The sequence below is a fragment of the Symphalangus syndactylus genome, chromosome 20 (assembly GCF_028878055.3).
Source record: "Symphalangus syndactylus isolate Jambi chromosome 20, NHGRI_mSymSyn1-v2.1_pri, whole genome shotgun sequence".
NCBI lineage: Eukaryota > Metazoa > Chordata > Mammalia > Primates > Hylobatidae > Symphalangus > Symphalangus syndactylus.
Window position 1 is genome coordinate 72098597 of NC_072442.2, and position 14260 is coordinate 72112856.

Below are 14260 nucleotides of genomic sequence, written 5' to 3' on the forward strand. Positions count from 1 at the left end.
ACTGCAATTGGACATGCTAAGCGCTAAGAGGCCTACATTGGGAAAAAGAATATCTTCAAATAAAAACTACACTGATGCATTCTGTGAAACTTATTTCTGATCTGTAAATTCAGTTAACAGAGATAAAACATATTTTTGATTGAGCAGTTATGAAACACTCTTTTTGTAGAAAATGCAAGTTGAGATTCGGAGCGCTAAGAGGGTAATAGTGGAAAAAGGAATGTCTTCAAATATAAACTACACAGAATCATTCGGTGAAACTTCTTTCTGATCCGTGCATTCAGCTAACAGAGTTAAACCATACTTTTGATTGAGCAGATCTGAACACTCTTTCTGTAGAAAATGCAACTGGACATTTGGAGCGCTAATGGCGTAGTAGTGGAAAAAGGAGTATATTCAAATATAAACTACAGAGAGGCATTCTGTGAAACTACTTTCTGATCTGAGCATTCAGCTAACAGAGTTAAACCATACTTTTGATTGAGCAGTTTTGAAACACTCTGTCTGTAGAAAATGCAACTGGACATTCGTAGCGCTAAGTGGGTAATAGTGGAAAAAAGAATATGTTCAAATATAAACTACACAGAAGCATTGTATGAAACTTCTTTCTGTTCTGTGCATTCAACTAACAGAGTTGAACCTTACTTTTGATTGAGCCGTTCTGAAACACTCTTTCTGTAGAAACTGCAATTGGACATTCTGAGTGCTAAGAGGCCTATATTGGGAAAAAGAATGTCTACAAATAAAAACTACACAGAAGAATTGTGTGAAACTTCTTTCTGTTCGGTTTGTTCAACTAAAAGAGTTGAAACTTAGTTTTGATTGAGCCGTTCTGAAACACACTTTCTGTAGAAAATGCAAGTGGAGATTCGGAGCGCTAAGAGGGTAATAGTGGAAAAAGGAATGTCTCCAAATATAAACTACACAGAATCATTCTGTGAAACTTCTTTCTGATCTGTGCATTCAGCTAACAGAGTTAAACCATACTTTTGATTGAGCAGATCTGAACACTCTTTCTGTAGAAAATGCAACTGTACATTTGGAGCGCTAAGAGAGTAGTAGTGGAAAAAGGAATATATTCAAATATAAACTACACAGAAGCATTCTGTGAAACTTCTTTCTGATCTGAGCATTCAGCTAACAGAGTTAAACCATACTTTTGATTGACCAGTTTTGAAACACTCTGTCTGTAGAAAATGCAACTGGACATTCGTAGCGCTAAGTGGGTAATAGTGGAAAAAAGAATATGTTCAAATATAAACTACACAGAAGCATTGTATGAAACTTCTTTCTGTTCTGTGCATTCAACTAACAGAGTTGAACCTTACTTTTGATTGAGACTTTCTGAAACACTCTTTCTGTAGAAACTGCAATTGGACATTCTGAGCGCTAAGAGGCCTATATTGGGAAAAATAATATCTTCAAATAAAAACTACACAGAAGCATTGTGTGAAACTTATTTCTGATATGTTCATTAAGCTAACAGAGTTAAAACATACTTTTGATTGCGCAGTTCTGAACACTCTTTCTGTAGAAAATGCAAGTGGACATTCGGAGCGCTAAGAGGGTAATAGTGGAAAAAGGAATATATTCAAATATAAACTACACAGTAGCATTCTGTGAAAATTCTTTCTGTTCTGTGCATTCAACTAACAGAGTTGAACCTTACTTTTGATTGAGCCGTTCTGAAACACTCTTTCTGTAGAAACTGCAATTGGACATGCTAAGCGCTAAGAGGCCTACATTGGGAAAAAGAATATCTTCAAATAAAAACTACACAGATGCATTCTGTGAAACTTATTTCTGATCTGTAAATTCAGTTAACAGAGATAAAACATATTTTTGATTGAGCAGTTATGAAGCACTCTTTTTGTAGAAAATGCAAGTGGAGATTCGGAGCGCTAACAGGGTAATAGTGGAAAAAGGAATGTCTACAAATATAAACTACACAGAATCATTCGGTGAAACTTCTTTCTGATCTGTGCATTCAGCTAACAGAGTTAAACCATACTTTTGATTGAGCAGATCTGAACACTCTTTCTGTAGAAAATGCAACTGGACATTTGGAGCGCTAAGAGCGTAGTAGTGGAAAAAGGAATATATTCAAATATAAACTACACAGAAGCATTCTGTGAAACTTCTTTCTGATCTGAGCATTCAGCTAACAGAGTTAAACCATTCTTTTGATTGAGCAGTTTTGAAACACTCTGTCTGTAGAAAATGCAACTGGACATTCGTAGCGCTAAGTGGGTAATAGTGGAAAAAAGAATATGTTCAAATATAAACTACACAGAAGCATTGTATGAAACTTCTTTCTGTTCTGTGCATTCAACTAACAGAGTTGAACCTTACTTTTGATAGAGCCTTTCTGAAACACTCTTTCTGTAGAAACTGCAATTGGACATTCTGAGCGCTAAGAGGCCTCTATTGGGAAAAATAATATCTTCAAATAAAAACTACACAGAAGCATTGTGTGAAACTTATTTCTGATATGTTCATTAAGCTAACAGAGATAAACCATAGTTTTGATTGCGCAGTTCTGAACACTCTTTCTGTAGAAAATGCAAGTGGACATTCGGAGCGCTAAGAGGGTAATAGTGGAAAAAGGATTATATTCAAATATAAACTACACAGTAGCATTCTGTGAAAATTCTTTCTGTTCTGTGCATTCAACTAACAGAGTTGAACCTTACTTTTGATTGAGCCGTTCTGAAACACTCTTTCTGTAGAAACTGCAATTGGACATGCTAAGCGCTAAGAGGCCTACATTGGGAAAAAGAATATCTTCAAATAAAAACTACACAGATGCATTCGGTGAAACTTATTTCTGATCTGTAAATTCAATTAACAGAGATAAAACATATTTTTGATTGAGCAGTTATGAAACACTCTTTTTGTAGAAAATGCAAGTGGAGATTCGGAGCGCTAAGAGGGTAATAGTGGAAAAAGGAATGTCTCCAAATATAAACTACACAGAATCATTCGGTGAAACTTCTTTCTGATCTGTGCATTCAGCTAACAGAGTTAAACCATACTTTTGATTGAGCAGATCTGAACACTCTTTCTGTAGAAAATGCAACTGGACATTTGGAGCGCTAAGAGCGTAGTAGTGGAAAAAGGAATATATTCAAATATAAACAACACAGAAGCATTCTGTGAAACTTCTTTCTGATCTGAGCATTCAGCTAACAGAGTTAAACCATACTTTTGATTGAGCAGTTTTGAAACACTGTGTCTGTAGAAAATGCAACTGGACATTCGTAGCGCTAAGTGGGTATAGTGGAAAAAAGAATATGTTCAAATATAAACTACACAGAAGCATTCTGTGAAACTTCTTGCTGTTCTGTGCATTCAACTAACAGAGTTGAACCTTACTTTTGATTGAGCCGTTCTGAAACACTCTTTCTGAAGAAACTGCAATTGGACATTCTGAGCGCTAAGAGGTCTCTATTGGTAAAAGTAATATCTTCAAATAAAAACTACACAGAAGCATTGTGTGAAACTTATTTCTGATATCTTCATTAAGCTAACAGAGTTAAACCATACTTTTGATTGCGCAGTTCTGAACACTCTTTCTGTAGAAAATGCAAGTGGACATTCGGAGCGCTAAGAGGGTAATAGTGGAAAAAGGAATATATTCAAATATAAACTACACAGTAGCATTCTGTGAAAATTCTTTCTGTTCTGTGCATTCAACTAACAGAGTTGAACCTTACTTTTGATTGAGCCGTTCTGAAACACTCTTTCTGTAGAAACTGCAATTGGACATGCTAAGCGCTAAGAGGCCTACATTGGGAAAAATAATATCTTCAAATAAAAACTACACAGATGCATTCGGTGAAACTTATTTCTGATCTGTAAATTCAATTAACAGAGATAAAACATATTTTTGATTGAGCAGTTATGAAACACTCTTTTTGTAGAAAATGCAAGTGGAGATTCGGAGCGCTAAGAGGGTAATAGTGGAAAAAGGAATATATTCAAATATAAACTACACAGAAGCATTCTGTGAAACTTCTTTCTGATCTGAGCATTCAGCTAACAGAGTTAAACCATACTTTTGATTGAGCAGTTTTGAAACACTCTGTCTGTAGAAAATGCAACTGGACATTCGTAGCGCTAAGTGGGTAATAGTGGAAAAAAGAATATGTTCAAATATTAACTACACAGAAGCATTCTGTGAAACTTCTTTCTGTTCTGTGCATTCAACTAACAGAGTTGAACCTTACTTTTGATTGAGCCGTTCTGAAACACTCTTTCTGTAGAAACTGCAATTGGACATTCTGAGCGCTAGAAGGCCTATATTGGGAAAAAGAATGTCTACAAATAAAAACTACAGAGAAGAATTGTGTGAAACTTCTTTCTGTTCTGTTTGTTCAACTAAAAGAATTGAACCGTAGTTTTGATTGTGTCGTTCTGAGAAACTCTTTCTGTAGAAAGTGCAAGTGGAGATTCGGAGCGCTAAGAGGGTAATAGTGGAAAAAAGAATGTCTCCAAATATAAACTACACAGAATCATTCTGTGAAACTTTTTTCTGATCTGTGCATTCAGCTAACAGAATTAAAACATACTTTTGATAGAGCAGATCTGAACACTCTTTCTGTAGAAAATGCAACTGGACATTTGGAGCTCTAAGAGAGTAGTAGTGGAAAAAGGAATATATTCAAATATAAACTACACAGAAGCATTCTGTGAAACTTCTTTCTGATCTGAGCATTCAGCTAACAGAGTTAAACCATACTTTTGATTGAGCAGTTTTGAAACACTCTGTCTGTAGAAAAAGCAACTGGACATTCGTAGCGCAAAGTGGGTAATTGTGGAAAAAAAAAATGTTCAATTATAAACTAAACAGAAGCAGTGTATGAAACTTCTTTCTGTTCTGTGAATTCAACTAACAGAGTTGAACCTTACTTTTGATTGAGCCTTTCTGAAACACTCTTTCTGTAGAAACTGCAATTGGACATTCTGAGCGCTAAGAGGCCTATATTGGGAAAAATAATATCTTCAAATAAAAACTACACAGAAGCATTGTGTGAAACTTATTTCTGATATGTTCATTAAGCTAACAGAGTTAAACCATACTTTTGATTGCGCAGTTCTGAACACTCTTTCTGTAGAAAATGCAAGTGGACATTCGGAGCGCTAAGAGGGTAATAGTGGAAAAAGGAATATATTCAAATATAAACTACACAGTAGCATTCTGTGAAAATTCTTTCTGTTCTGTGCATTCAACTAACAGAGTTGAACCTTACTTTTGATTGAGCCGTTCTGAAACACTCTTTCTGTAGAAACTGCAATTGGACATGCTAAGCGCTAAGAGGCCTACATTGGGAAAAAGAATATCTTCAAATAAAAACTACACTGATGCATTCTGTGAAACTTATTTCTGATCTGTAAATTCAGTTAACAGAGATAAAACATATTTTTGATTGAGCAGTTATGAAACACTCTTTTTGTAGAAAATGCAAGTTGAGATTGGGAGCGCTAAGAGGGTAATAGTGGAAAAAGGAATGTCTTCAAATATAAACTACACAGAATCATTCGGTGAAACTTCTTTCTGATCCGTGCATTCAGCTAACAGAGTTAAACCATACTTTTGATTGAGCAGATCTGAACACTCTTTCTGTAGAAAATGCAACTGGACATTTGGAGCGCTAAGGGCGTAGTAGTGGAAAAAGGAGTATATTCAAATATAAACTACAGAGAGGCATTCTGTGAAACTTCTTTCTGATCTGAGCATTCAGCTAACAGAGTTAAACCATACTTTTGATTGAGCAGTTTTGAAACAGTCTGTCTGTAGAAAATGCAACTGGACTTTCGTAGCGCTAAGTGGGTAATAGTGGAAAAAAGAATATGTTCAAATATAAACTACACAGAAGCATTGTATGAAACTTCTTTCTGTTCTGTGCATTCAACTAACAGAGTTGAACCTTACTTTTGATTGAGCCGTTCTGAAACACTCTTTCTGTAGAAACTGCAATTGGACATTCTGAGCGCTAAGAGGCCTATATTGGGAAAAAGAATGTCTACAAATAAAAACTACACAGAAGAATTGTGTGAAACTTCTTTCTGTTCGGTTTGTTCAACTAAAAGAGTTGAAACTTAGTTTTGATTGAGCCGTTCTGAAACACACTTTCTGTAGAAAATGCAAGTGGAGATTCGGAGCGCTAAGAGGGTAATAGTGGAAAAAGGAATGTCTACAAATATAAACTACACAGAATCATTCTGTGAAACTTCTTTCTGATCTGTGCATTCAGCTAACAGAGTTAAACCATACTTTTGATTGAGCAGATCTGAACACTCTTTCTGTAGAAAATGCAACTGGACATTTGGAGCGCTAAGAGAGTAGTAGTGGAAAAAGGAATATATTCAAATATAAACTACACAGAAGCATTCTGTGAAACTTCTTTTTGATCTGAGCATTCAGCTAACAGAGTTAAACCATACTTTTGATTGACCAGTTTTGAAACACTCTGTCTGTAGAAAATGCAACTGGACATTCGTAGCGCTAAGTGGGTAATAGTGGAAAAAAGAATATGTTCAAATATAAACTACACAGAAGCATTGTATGAAACTTCTTTCTGTTCTGTGCATTCAACTAACAGAGTTGAACCTTACTTTTGATTGAGCCTTTCTGAAACACTCTTTCTGTAGAAACTGCAATTGGACATTCTGAGCGCTAAGAGGCCTCTATTGGGAAAAAAAATATCTTCAAATAAAAACTACACAGAAGCATTGTGTGAAACTTATTTCTGATATGTTCATTAAGCTAACAGAGTTAAACCATACTTTTGATTGCGCAGTTCTGAACACTCTTTCTGTAGAAAATGCAAGTGGACATTCGGAGCGCTAAGAGGGTAATAGTGGAAAAAGGAATATATTCAAATATAAACTACACAGTAGCATTCTGTGAAAATTCTTTCTGTTCTGTGCATTCAACTAACAGAGTTGAACCTTACTTTTGATTGAGCCGTTCTGAAACACTCTTTCTGTAGAAACTGCAATTGGACATGCTAAGCGCTAAGAGGCCTACATTGGGAAAAAGAATATCTTCAAATAAAAACTACACAGATGCATTCTGTGAAACTTATTTCTGATCTGTAAATTCAGTTAACAGAGATAAAACATATTTTTGATTGAGCAGTTATGAAACACTCTTTTTGTAGAAAATGCAAGTGGAGATTCGGAGCGCTAAGAGGGTAATAGTGGAAAAAGGAATGTCTACAAATATAAACTACACAGAATCATTCGGTGAAACTTCTTTCTGATCTGTGCATTCAGCTAACAGAGTTACACCATACTTTTGATTGAGCAGATCTGAACACTCTTTCTGTAGAAAATGCAACTGGACATTTGGAGCGCTAAGAGCGTAGTAGTGGAAAAAGGAATATATTCAAATATAAACTACACAGAAGCATTCTGTGAAACTTCTTTCTGATCTGAGCATTCAGCTAACAGAGTTAAACCATTCTTTTGATTGAGCAGTTTTGAAACACTCTGTCTGTAGAAAATGCAACTGGACATTCGTAGCGCTAAGTGGGTAATAGTGGAAAAAAGAATATGTTCAAATATAAACTACACAGAAGCATTGTATGAAACTTCTTTCTGTTCTGTGCATTCAACTAACAGAGTTGAACCTTACTTTTGGTTGAGCCGTTCTGAAACACTCTTTCTGTAGAAACTGCAATTGGACATTCTGAGCGCTAAGAGGCCTATATTGGGAAAAAGAATGTCTACAAATAAAAACTACACAGAAGAATTGTGTGAAACTTCTTTCTGTTCTGTTTGTTCAACTAAAAGAGTTGAACCTTAGTTTTGATTGAGCCGTTCTGAAACACTCTTTCTGTAGAAAATGCAAGTGGAGATTCGGAGCGCTAAGAGGGTAATAGTGGAAAAAGGAATGTCTCCAAATATAAACTACACAGAATCATTCGGTGAAACTTCTTTCTGATCTGTGCATTCAGCTAACAGAGTTAAACCATACTTTTGATTGAGCAGATCTGAACACTCTTTCTGTAGAAAATGCAACTGGACATTTGGAGCGCTAAGAGCGTAGTAGTGGAAAAAGTAATATATTCAAATATAAACAACACAGAAGCATTCTGTGAAACTTCTTTCTGATCTGAGCATTCAGCTAACAGAGTTAAACCATACTTTTGATTGAGCAGTTTTGAAACAGTGTGTCTGTAGAAAATGCAACTGGACATTCGTAGCGCTAAGTGGGTATAGTGGAAAAAAGAATATGTTCAAATATAAACTACACAGAAGCATTCTGTGAAACTTCTTGCTGTTCTGTGCATTCAACTAACAGAGTTGAACCTTACTTTTGATTGTGCCGTTCTGAAACACTCTTTCTGAAGAAACCGCAATTGGACATTCTGAGCGCTAAGAGGTCTCTATTGGTAAAAGTAATATCTTCAAATAAAAACTACACAGAAGCATTGTGTGAAACTTATTTCTGATATGTTCATTAAGCTAACAGAGTTAAACAATACTTTTGATTGCGCAGTTCTGAACACTCTTTCTGTAGAAAATGCAAGTGGACATTCGGAGCGCTAAGAGGGTAATAGTGGAAAAAGGAATATATTCAAATATAAACTACACAGTAGCATTCTGTGAAAACTCTTACTGTTCTGTGCATTCAGCCAACAGAATTGAACCTTACTTTTGATTGAGCCGTTCTGAAACACTCTTTCTGTAGAAACTGCAATTGGACATGCTAAGCGCTAAGAGGCCTACATTGGGAAAAATAATATCTTCAAATAAAAACTACACAGATGCATTCGGTGAAACTTATTTCTGATCTGTAAATTCAATTAACAGAGATAAAACATATTTTTGATTGAGCAGTTATGAAACACTCTTTTTGTAGAAAATGCAAGTGGAGATTCGGAGCGCTAAGAGGGTAATAGTGGAAAAAGGAATATATTCAAATATAAACTACACAGAAGCATTCTGTGAAACTTCTTTCTGATCTGAGCATTCAGCTAACAGAGTTAAACCATACTTTTGATTGAGCAGTTTTGAAACACTCTGTCTGTAGAAAATGCAACTGGACATTCGTAGCGCTAAGTGGGTAATAGTGGAAAAAAGAATATGTTCAAATATTAACTACACAGAAGCATTCTGTGAAACTTCTTTCTGTTCTGTGCATTCAACTAACAGAGTTGAACCTTACTTTTGATTGAGCCGTTCTGAAACACTCTTTCTGTAGAAACTGCAATTGGACATTCTGAGCGCTAGAAGGCCTATATTGGGAAAAAGAATGTCTACAAATAAAAACTACAGAGAAGAATTGTGTGAAACTTCTTTCTGTTCTGTTTGTTCAACTAAAAGAATTGAACCGTAGTTTTGATTGTGTCGTTCTGAGAAACTCTTTCTGTAGAAAGTGCAAGTGGAGATTCGGAGCGCTAAGAGGGTAATAGTGGAAAAAAGAATGTCTCCAAATATAAACTACACAGAATCATTCTGTGAAACTTTTTTCTGATCTGTGCATTCAGCTAACAGAATTAAACCATACTTTTGATAGAGCAGATCTGAACACTCTTTCTGTAGAAAATGCAACTGGACATTTGGAGCGCTAAGAGAGTAGTAGTGGAAAAAGGAATATATTCAAATATAAACTACACAGAAGCATTCTGTGAAACTTCTTTCTGATCTGAGCATTCAGCTAACAGAGTTAAACCATACTTTTGATTGAGCAGTTTTGAAACACTCTGTCTGTAGAAAATGCAACTGGACATTCGTAGCGCTAAGTGGGTAATTGTGGAAAAAAAATATGTTCAATTATAAACTAAACAGAAGCAGTGTATGAAACTTCTTTCTGTTCTGTGAATTCAACTAACAGAGTTGAACCTTACTTTTGATTGAGCCTTTCGGAATCACTCTTTCTGTAGAAACTGCAATTGGACATTCTGAGCGCTAAGAGGCCTATATTGGGAAAAATAATATCTTCAAATAAAAACTACACAGAAGCATTGTGTGAAACTTATTTCTGATATGTTCATTAAGCTAACAGAGTTAAACCATACTTTTGATTGCGCAGTTCTGAACACTCTTTCTGTAGAAAATGCAAGTGGACATTCGGAGCGCTAAGAGGGTAATAGTGGAAAAAGGAATATATTCAAATATAAACTACACAGTAGCATTCTGTGAAAATTCTTTCTGTTCTGTGCATTCAACTAACAGAGTTGAACCTTACTTTTGATTGAGCCGTTCTGAAACACTCTTTCTGTAGAAACTGCAATTGGACATGCTAAGCGCTAAGAGGCCTACATTGGGAAAAAGAATATCTTCAAATAAAAACTACACTGATGCATTCTGTGAAACTTATTTCTGATCTGTAAATTCAGTTAACAGAGATAAAACATATTTTTGATTGAGCAGTTATGAAACACTCTTTTTGTAGAAAATGCAAGTTGAGATTGGGAGCGCTAAGAGGGTAATAGTGGAAAAAGGAATGTCTTCAAATATAAACTACACAGAATCATTCGGTGAAACTTCTTTCTGATCCGTGCATTCAGCTAACAGAGTTAAACCATACTTTTGATTGAGCAGATCTGAACACTCTTTCTGTAGAAAATGCAACTGGACATTTGGAGCGCTAAGGGCGTAGTAGTGGAAAAAGGAGTATATTCAAATATAAACTACAGAGAGGCATTCTGTGAAACTACTTTCTGATCTGAGCATTCAGCTAACAGAGTTAAACCATACTTTTGATTGAGCAGTTTTGAAACACTCTGTCTGTAGAAAATGCAACTGGACATTCGTAGCGCTAAGTGGGTAATAGTGGAAAAAAGAATATGTTCAAATATAAACTACACAGAAGCATTGTATGAAACTTCTTTCTGTTCTGTGCATTCAACTAACAGAGTTGAACCTTACTTTTGATTGAGCCGTTCTGAAACACTCTTTCTGTAGAAACTGCAATTGGACATTCTGAGCGCTAAGAGGCCTATATTGGGAAAAAGAATGTCTACAAATAAAAACTACACAGAAGAATTGTGTGAAACTTCTTTCTGTTCGGTTTGTTCAACTAAAAGAGTTGAAACTTAGTTTTGATTGAGCCGTTCTGAAACACACTTTCTGTAGAAAATGCAAGTGGAGATTCGGAGCGCTAAGAGGGTAATAGTGGAAAAAGGAATGTCTCCAAATATAAACTACACAGAATCATTCTGTGAAACTTCTTTCTGATCTGTGCATTCAGCTAACAGAGTTAAACCATACTTTTGATTGAGCAGATCTGAACACTCTTTCTGTAGAAAATGCAACTGTACATTTGGAGCGCTAAGAGAGTAGTAGTGGAAAAAGGAATATATTCAAATATAAACTACACAGAAGCATTCTGTGAAACTTCTTTCTGATCTGTGCATTCAGCTAACAGAGTTAAACCATACTTTTGATTGACCAGTTTTGAAACACTCTGTCTGTAGAAAATGCAACTGGACATTCGTAGCGCTAAGTGGGTAATAGTGGAAAAAAGAATATGTTCAAATATAAACTACACAGAAGCATTGTATGAAACTTCTTTCTGTTCTGTGCATTCAACTAACAGAGTTGAACCTTACTTTTGATTGAGCCTTTCTGAAACACTCTTTCTGTAGAAACTGCAATTGGACATTCTGAGCGCTAAGAGGCCTATATTGGGAAAAATAATATCTTCAAATAAAAACTACACAGAAGCATTGTGTGAAACTTATTTCTGATATGTTCATTAAGCTAACAGAGTTAAAACATACTTTTGATTGCGCAGTTCTGAACACTCTTTCTGTAGAAAATGCAAGTGGACATTCGGAGCGCTAAGAGGGTAATAGTGGAAAAAGGAATATATTCAAATATAAACTACACAGTAGCATTCTGTGAAAATTCTTTCTGTTCTGTGCATTCAACTAACAGAGTTGAACCTTACTTTTGATTGAGCCGTTCTGAAACACTCTTTCTGTAGAAACTGCAATTGGACATGCTAAGCGCTAAGAGGCCTACATTGGGAAAAAGAATATCTTCAAATAAAAACTACACAGATGCATTCTGTGAAACTTATTTCTGATCTGTAAATTCAGTTAACAGAGATAAAACATATTTTTGATTGAGCAGTCATGAAGCACTCTTTTTGTAGAAAATGCAAGTGGAGATTCGGAGCGCTAACAGGGTAATAGTGGAAAAAGGAATGTCTACAAATATAAACTACACAGAATCATTCGGTGAAACTTCTTTCTGATCTGTGCATTCAGCTAACAGAGTTAAACCATACTTTTGATTGAGCAGATCTGAACACTCTTTCTGTAGAAAATGCAACTGGACATTTGGAGCGCTAAGAGCGTAGTAGTGGAAAAAGGAATATATTCAAATATAAACTACACAGAAGCATTCTGTGAAACTTCTTTCTGATCTGAGCATTCAGCTAACAGAGTTAAACCATTCTTTTGATTGAGCAGTTTTGAAACACTCTGTCTGTAGAAAATGCAACTGGACATTCGTAGCGCTAAGTGGGTAATAGTGGAAAAAAGAATATGTTCAAATATAAACTACACAGAAGCATTGTATGAAACTTCTTTCTGTTCTGTGCATTCAACTAACAGACTTGAACCTTACTTTTGATAGAGCCTTTCTGAAACACTCTTTCTGTAGAAACTGCAATTGGACATTCTGAGCGCTAAGAGGCCTCTATTGGGAAAAATAATATCTTCAAATAAAAACTACACAGAAGCATTGTGTGAAACTTATTTCTGATATGTTCATTAAGCTAACAGAGATAAACCATAGTTTTGATTGCGCAGTTCTGAGCACTCTTTCTGTAGAAAATGCAAGTGGACATTCGGAGCGCTAAGAGGGTAATAGTGGAAAAAGGATTATATTCAAATATAAACTACACAGTAGCATTCTGTGAAAATTCTTTCTGTTCTGTGCATTCAACTAACAGAGTTGAACCTTACTTTTGATTGAGCCGTTCTGAAACACTCTTTCTGTAGAAACTGCAATTGGACATGCTAAGCGCTAAGAGGCCTACATTGGGAAAAAGAATATCTTCAAATAAAAACTACACAGATGCATTCGGTGAAACTTATTTCTGATCTGTAAATTCAATTAACAGAGATAAAACATATTTTTGATTGAGCAGTTATGAAACACTCTTTTTGTAGAAAATGCAAGTTGAGATTGGGAGCGCTAAGAGGGTAATAGTGGAAAAAGGAATGTCTTCAAATATAAACTACACAGAATCATTCGGTGAAACTTCTTTCTGATCCGTGCATTCAGCTAACAGAGTTAAACCATACTTTTGATTGAGCAGATCTGAACACTCTTTCTGTAGAAAATGCAACTGGACATTTGGAGCGCTAAGGGCGTAGTAGTGGAAAAAGGAGTATATTCAAATATAAACTACAGAGAGGCATTCTGTGAAACTTCTTTCTGATCTGAGCATTCAGCTAACAGAGTTAAACCATACTTTTGATTGAGCAGTTTTGAAACAGTCTGTCTGTAGAAAATGCAACTGGACTTTCGTAGCGCTAAGTGGGTAATAGTGGAAAAAAGAATATGTTCAAATATAAACTACACAGAAGCATTGTATGAAACTTCTTTCTGTTCTGTGCATTCAACTAACAGAGTTGAACCTTACTTTTGATTGAGCCGTTCTGAAACACTCTTTCTGTAGAAACTGCAATTGGACATTCTGAGCGCTAAGAGGCCTATATTGGGAAAAAGAATGTCTACAAATAAAAACTACACAGAAGAATTGTGTGAAACATCTTTCTGTTCGGTTTGTTCAACTAAAAGAGTTGAAACTTAGTTTTGATTGAGCCGTTCTGAAACACACTTTCTGTAGAAAATGCAAGTGGAGATTCGGAGCGCTAAGAGGGTAATAGTGGAAAAAGGAATGTCTCCAAATATAAACTACACAGAATCATTCTGTGAAACTTCTTTCTGATCTGTGCATTCAGCTAACAGAGTTAAACCATACTTTTGATTGAGCAGATCTGAACACTCTTTCTGTAGAAAATGCAACTGGACATTTGGAGCGCTAAGAGAGTAGTAGTGGAAAAAGGAATATATTCAAATATAAACTACACAGAAGCATTCTGTGAAACTTCTTTCTGATCTGAGCATTCAGCTAACAGAGTTAAACCATACTTTTGATTGAGCAGTTTTGAAACAGTCTGTCTGTAGAAAATGCAACTGGACATTCGTAGCGCTAAGTGGGTAATAGTGGAAAAAAGAATATGTTCAAATATAAACTACACAGAAGCATTGTATGAAACTTCTT